Source organism: Pinus tabuliformis, chromosome 9, assembly GCF_031772625.1.
Source record: "Pinus tabuliformis cultivar Carrire ecotype Pingquan chromosome 9, CPIR1, whole genome shotgun sequence".
In the NCBI taxonomy this organism is placed as follows: Eukaryota; Viridiplantae; Streptophyta; class Pinopsida; order Pinales; family Pinaceae; genus Pinus; species Pinus tabuliformis.
In genome coordinates, this window is record NC_142307.1 from 1369295916 (window position 1) to 1369303913 (window position 7998).

Below are 7998 nucleotides of genomic sequence, written 5' to 3' on the forward strand. Positions count from 1 at the left end.
CCACAAAGGAAATCCCTATGCTTGGTTCGAAACTCTACTCCAAATGCTTCTCACTTCATGCCATAAGTCCATGTATTTATACGTATGAAAGTCCTATTTTTTATATGGGGATGACTTCTAGAAGCTTCATGTAACCACACTATGTGACTTGTTCCTAGGGATCCATAGTCAAACTTATGCTAATGTCAACATTATGTCACCAATTCCATGTGGCCCTATCTAAGTGGTGCCACATGTCACCCAAATTTGACCCTATTATCCAAACAAAATCAGTAATTCAACAAGCCAAATAGAATATTTTCATGTTTCCATGTCATCACCATACTACCACATCATCATGTGATGTGTATGTTCACATCATCACCCTTAAGCTAATCTCAATCTACCATGAGCCATTATGTTGTCACTTACCCAATTTGGTCATGAAACATGTGCCTCCACGTCAAAGGGACATGTGTAATGCACCCCTTTACTATCCCTATCCCATACTGAGGGTAGAAGGAGTTAGTTACTATGCTAACTTGACCTCCAAATTCTAGTTATGGAAATAGGATCTAAATGGTTTTTTATCTTTTACAACTTCTTCAAAACTTAAAATGGATGACATCGTTGTATCTATCTCATCAAGGCCTTTTCAAAGATATAAAACTCACTTCAAGTAGCTCTTGGATCGAAAGATATGGTCATTTAAATATTTTCCTATTAGATAGTGCCATGTCATCTAACCTTCCATGTGTCCCCAACATGGATTCCCAAGTCATACCCCATGTCATCACCATGTGGCAACTGCCAACCCACTCATACATGGTCACAAATTAACCCCTCTCTACGACTCACAAATACTAAACTATAACATAACATATAATGTATATACAATGTATGCAGGTGTGGGCCCTCTATCGCCATGTCACCCGAAGAATTAAATCCCTATAGGTCTCAATATTGTCCCCATTTGAAAATGTCAGGGACAACCTTTTGGGCTACATGGATGTTTGTGTATTCACTTGGACCCCCTTGAAATACAATGCACCTAGTCCCACCTCACTTTGTAATCTACCGTGCGAAGGAAATGCATTCCTTCATGCCAAGTGGCATTTGACCCCCACTAACTAGGCTTGCATGCCACCTCACCCCAGGACTTAAATCCTGGGCATTCTACCATGCCCTCCATCCAAAATCTCTAGGGTGCGAGGTCCAAGGTGACATCACTAGTCCTAAATGTTGAGGTGATTTCATCCTTCGTCACGCCCTTCACATGGAATAGGTCCCACATAAGCTTTTGAAACCCTTGCAATTCATAGTTTTCATGTTATATGTGATTGGGGGGTTCTCCACCTTGGCGCACTAAACACTTAACATTTGAACCCACCCCGCCATGTCATCCCAACACTTCAATCCCGACGGGACTTTCTTATCCTCCCAACAAAATATTCAGGGTACCAATTCTACGAGACACATGGATTTCTATAAGCATTCAACTCTCAATGACCCAAATCTCTCCTTGTTTAAGCGCTTGATCATCGTGCCTAGTCACAGGATCAAAGAGGGTAAAGCCATTTCCTTTTGAATTCTTGTGCTATCAACTACACTTCGTAATTATTAACACGTGTATAAGTTCCTTCACCAAGGCCATAGATGCGTGGTCTATAAATATACAAGGGTATAAGCAGGCCCTTCTGGGGTTATCCCTCCTGAGCTTTATGTAAGTACTTGACCCAATTCGACTTGTGGCCTATATATATGTATATATATATATATATATATATATATATATATATATATATATATATATATATATATATATATATATATAGAGAGAGAGAGAGAGAGAGAGAGAGAGAGTATCCTTCCTGAGCTTGTGCTACTTCAACACAAACTTAGCATGTGAATGCATAATTGAACTAAGTGTTCATATATTTGTATATATATGTATATAGATTCAAGGCTATCTCTCCTGAGGTTATGGGGAATTACCAACTTGCACATATGTGTGTGTGTGTGTGTGTGTTATCCTTCCTGAGCTTGTGCTACTTTAGCACAAACTTACTCTGTGAATTCATAGCTGAACTAAGTGTTCATATATTTGTATATATATGTATATAGATTCAAGGCTTTCTCTCCTGAGGTTATGGGTAATTACTGATCTGACAGCTAAGATATTTTAAATGCAGGTATTCATTTAACTAACTGAGATTGGTATATCTATTGATACATAGGTCAATTAGACCAATTTTTGCAGGCTCATAATGGATACAGGAATAAACCATTCCTAATAAAATATTCAAGGAACACTTTTATACAGGAAATCACATTCTTAGTTATTAACATGAGCATTTGATTAACACAGTGGCCAAATATTCAAACATTTCAATGTAATTAGTTAATCATTAATAGATATTTCCCATCTCTTCATGCTCAGGAAATTTGGGTTAACTTAAAGCTCAGAAATATCCACAAGAAATGAGGCATTTCTTAAAATATTTACACATGATATTAATTTTCCTCAATCATGCAAGAAACAACACTCCTCAACATTAGCATGACATTAATTCAACACAATCAACAGAGACATGTTAGTCACATGCACAAGACATAAGAGTATACTTATCTTATAAGAGATCTAGAAACTAATATTGGGACTTTAACTCTCCACCCAACCTTAGATAAGTTACAGCCACATTTACTTGTATTTGTCAACCCCTTGCTCGATTCCAGTGTTTGAGGTGGAGTGCTTTTGAGATAAAACTTAACCAATATTGATAGATGAAAAAAGATGTCACAAGGTCACTCTACCTTCATCCACCAGCTACATAGGCTTCCACTCAGTCTTTCCAAACCTTTCAGACATGATTAACATCCATTCCAAGATACCATAGTACAGGGAGTCTCTGCTAACTTTCAAGAGAAGAGCGTCCACATCAAGAGAAGTTTCATCAATGGATAAGATAATAATAGGTAAGAGACCACCTCTCCAGGTAATTCATTAATGAGTCAAGCACTAGAGTTTCGGCCCTGAGGCAACTCCTAGTGGTTCATCAACCCTCACAAATACATGAGTGTCTTTTCTGAATCGAGTAGGTTCATCAATCCAGAAGCTTCTAGTTGGTTCTTCAACCTTCATACAAGCCACTACTCTATAATGTTTTCACCTAGTAAGCCTCTTTGAGGGTTCCTCAGTTGGTTCACTTTCTCTAGAGCTCGATCATTATGGTTTTGATCACTTCTCTCTTTTACAACTACGACCCTTAGAGGAATTTCTCCCAGTGTTCATCATTGTTTCATTCCATTACAAAAGTGTAAATAATTTCTTTTCCTCCTGACTTGTTTTCGTGCCATCCCAACATACCAACCATCTATCTTTTTCCAAGGCTCCATGCATTCAACCTACCTTGGACAGCGCAACCCATTCTTGTTATTTATTTTTTGTCCTTTACTGCTTGTTGCTAGAGCTAAAAGAAACATGGCCTTATCAGTTTATCTTTCAATTGATTTATTGCAAAATCAACCCATTTAAGCCTCTCAACTAACCTGTGGCTTATTTATTTAAATTCACCAGTTCCTCAAGCAATCTCTCTCCCAAAGCAATCAAAATCCATGTCCCTTTCTCTCAACCTTCTTAAATAATTACAATTATTTACAATAAGAAAATAGTAACAAGGGGTTGTCACAACACGTCATCGATCACCTATGTTGAGGGAGTCTACTTGGAATCTAGATATTATTCCACCTTATACATGTCACTTTTTCATTAGTCCAACATGGTAGAGGTGGGATGACATAGGGTGGCACAACCTCCATTAAACCTTGCGCAAGTTAGTGCTCCATCCATCATTCTTGAGATCTATAATAGCTATATTTTTCTTGAGATGCACAAAGTTTAATCCTATTAGCTAGTGCACAAGTCCACACACAATCTACCATGGATTTCTCACAAATACATGGATATGATCTAAATATGCATTATTGTTAACAAATTTGTTTTTTTTTTCTTTCCCTTTTTTCCAATGTCACCTTCAAATTGACGTATCTTCTCATCCCGAAGGAGTTTGACCAAGTGTGATATATTGTTGGAAAGGTCTCGGATAGGACTATCCAACCATGCCATCTATAGGATCATTTGAACATCATAACTGTAATAAAAAAATCAATAATATTCAACCAATCTTTGACATCACTAATGTGATCTTTCAAGGCATCATACATCCAAGTCATCATACTTTCTTTGATATACCCTTTGACATCAACGAAAACACTATATCCAACAAGGGGTTATTTAGAAAACAAGGCTTGAAACCATTATAAGAACTGTGCATTCTGAGATCAACATGTCACATGCATGAATTAAACCTAGGATGGAGGATAACAACATTTCTCCCAACCACCCGAGGTAAACCCAATTGACTCAACAAGAGGAGTTATTGCAACATAATAACCAAATTTCCCCTTTGAAGGGTTTTACAATACAAATCATGGGCCAATGAAGCCTTCCTTTCCCTAATTCATGGATTTGACCATCATGTGCAACTTGAATCTATGACAATTCTAAAACTTCACCAATTTTTTTTATGTTTGTTGGGATGAGTTGAAGTGTTGAGGTAACTGACGTGGCATATAACGAAATCTTCATGTGGAATGGTGATGAAATCTATTTATGACTGGTTAGGTGATGTAAACCTAGTGGGCATTCCTGGCAAGACATAGTGGTGGTTGATTTATTATGTTTCCCACTTCTACCATGGAGGATGATAGATAACTAACATGTGTTAAATCTTAAGCTAGGTTTTTATTTCTAGGAGGTTTCAAAGGTATGCTAGGTTGGAAAGTTATGGTAAGGGGATGGGAATGAATCCCTCATGACATGTACCTCAATATTATATAACGCACATCTCATTTGTAATTTTAATGCCTAGATTTGAAGCTAGGATTATTTCAACAACCTTTCTCAAGAAGGTGGGAGCATTGAGTTTCCATGCCTTGGCATCTTTTAATATACCCTATAATTCATTATTTGGTGTTCAATTCATTGAACATGTCCCTTCCATTTAGATGTACTTACAAAAGCTAGGGACTAAGGGAGAGCCACATAATGAGGTGGAGACATGCTACTTTTATTTAGTTATTTCTCTTCACCTCTTTTCCCCTTTAAATTTTCTATAGACTAATAGACTATTGGGTTCTTGTATTCTCATCTTGTGGAATGTTATCGTTAGTGTCCACATTCATATTTTTAGATCCATTTTTCATGGACGATTACAACAATATAGTTTTGTGTTTGTTAGTTTAGACCACATACAAACCTATTTATAGATGATCCCTTAGATCAGTCTATCATGTGGGATCATGGATATCATTCTTGCTTTAATGTAATGATGTATTTAGGCACCATCGCTACTCTCAGTTTTATTGTTATCCTTTGTGGTTATTTCCCTATAACAACATAGTATCAAAGCTAGGTTTTGGATATGCTACTACTACTAACACGTTAGCTACCCCCGATCCTACTGAGTGCAAGAAAGTGCCATTTGATGTAGTTGGAATTTAGCATGATTTGTTGGAAGAGCTTATTAGCATAAGCTTTGGGAAAGAAACCTTTTAACATAGGGCACCCAATCAATCTACCCACAATGTGAGTTTGTCAATATCTCAAGAAACAATTGACATTATGCATACAATGACCTTAGCTTAGAGGATTAAGACACAAAATAAAATAACTTAAAAAACATTTCCAAAAAAATGCTTCATATTGACTATGCATTCAACATACACCATTGATTTTCTATTAACTCTTTTGAACAAGAGTATATTGATTGACTCACATTTATCTAGTAGATTAATGGCTTGATGGAATTGCATTCATCTAGTTGGTTGATCACACAATCATCTCATATTTCTCTGGTTGACTCAGGTGTTGAAGTATACCAACTACAATGAGTTGACTATCTTGCATTGTGGATACTTCGACTAGACATTGATCATATCTACAGAAATCCCTTTTTGTCTAGAAGCTAAACCTTTAATTCGACTTAACTATAGCTTAGCATGCCTCAATTGAACATCAACTTGGACTCATTCAACAGGAGGTACACCTACTTAGTAGTCGACCTGTTTATTTTCCTCATTGTTGAATGGTCTAACCATATTTGCGGTGAATGAAAATTAGATGCCCATCATGGATTGTGTAGGTCAAAAAACTTCCTTTTAGCTGAGTTACAAGATTTTTTTATTTTTAGTTTTGACAAGTTCCAACATTGCTTTGTAATGATGCGTCTAATACATGAGATATAGCTTATCTAACATAGTCAGTTTAGGGTTGGAATATATAGGCCTAAAACAAATATTGCAAACCACCTTACTTAGTAGTCAACTTGACCCCTAGTCGCACCCTTCTACATTATCTCATTTGATTAGTAGAAGCTAAAATTAATATAAGTATAACCCTTTGTATACCTATTTCTTAGACTATCATTTTTTATTGACTTACTTTGTAGTAAAATGGGTAAAAGATTGCAGGACCTCCATGGAAAGAAGGTTGTCAACCATCTTAGTAATGAGGTTAGGAATTTAAAGTCTGTCATTTCCTTATTGTAGATAGAGAAACAAAGACTTCAAAAACGATTAAGGATTTAAGATAACATGTTCTAGACTGCTATGGATAAAGAACTTGAGGGTTGATGTCCTAAGGATAACATTGAAAACTTTTTCTAGGATCCTATAGATGAATTTGAGGACAAGTTCAATATTATTGCGGATATGAAGGAGGAATTTAAATCTCTTTCTCATTCATATAATGTTGGCTTAAAAGAAGATATTTTTCAACTAAAAGAGACCAACTCCTAGTTGTCTAAGGGGTTTGCCCATTTGCAAGCCTTTGTTGATGAGCTTTGTGTAGACGTTGCTCCTCTTGAAGAAGATAATAATTGATTCTTTTGATGAGTATCAAGCTTTGAAGGAAGACCATGACTCCTTGCTTTTGTATCTGATTGAAAAAAAATAGATTATTCAAGACTTACACAATTGCAAATATAACCTTGGGCTAGAACTAAGTTAATAACATATTGTTATTGCTTGTAACCCAATTGATTCTAAGAAAATTGATATTGATTTATTTTATTTTATTGGATACTAATGCTTTTTCTTCTAGATTTGAAAAGTACACTATAGGTATTGGATCTCAACTACTTAGTAAAATGGGATATACCATATGAGGACTTGGGAATATGGATAGGGAGTTGTTGTTCCTATTAACACTGAAGTGCAGACATCTAGATTATGTCCTAGATATGATGTTACTATTAATTTACTACCTACCCCCAGTCATATTGAGTGCAAGAAAGTGTCATTTATTGTAGGTGGAATTCAAACTAAGTTATTGGAAGAACAATCCCTTGTTAATGATGTTGAACAAATTGATGATATGGTTTCTAATGTCATTATAGATGATAGTGTCACTTCATAAGGGTTTGAGCCTATAGAATATTAATCTAAGCCATATCATCATTGTCAATAATAATTAGAGGAATTAACCCAAGGAATGATACATTTGTTTAGAGGCAGTTTTGATGTACACCATCCATTGGATCAAACCAAATTTGATGTTTGTCAAGTGGATCTTTAGATAAATCTATAAGTTCACCCTCCACACCTTGAAGAAAACCCTAGTCATGAAAAAACCCTTAAGTCTTGATAAAAATTCTTGAACTTCTACTCTCTTTACCGTCATTATCTAGCTACACAAAATATTTATTAGATTCAACCTATTTATTTGTTTACTTTTGTCCAAAAAGAAAGTGTTGACCATTAAATATTGGGTGCATGTTGTCTTCTACAATCATGAATGAGCCAACTATAGAATTATAGAGATCCCTCAAACCTTGTCTTGCTTGAAGTTAACATAACAGCCCAAAATGTCTAGGTTGTTGAAAAATAGTCAATATTCCTTGCCACAAAAGGTGTAAGATAGCATGAAGCCCAAATTGGAGTGTCTAGAAGGTTGACAAT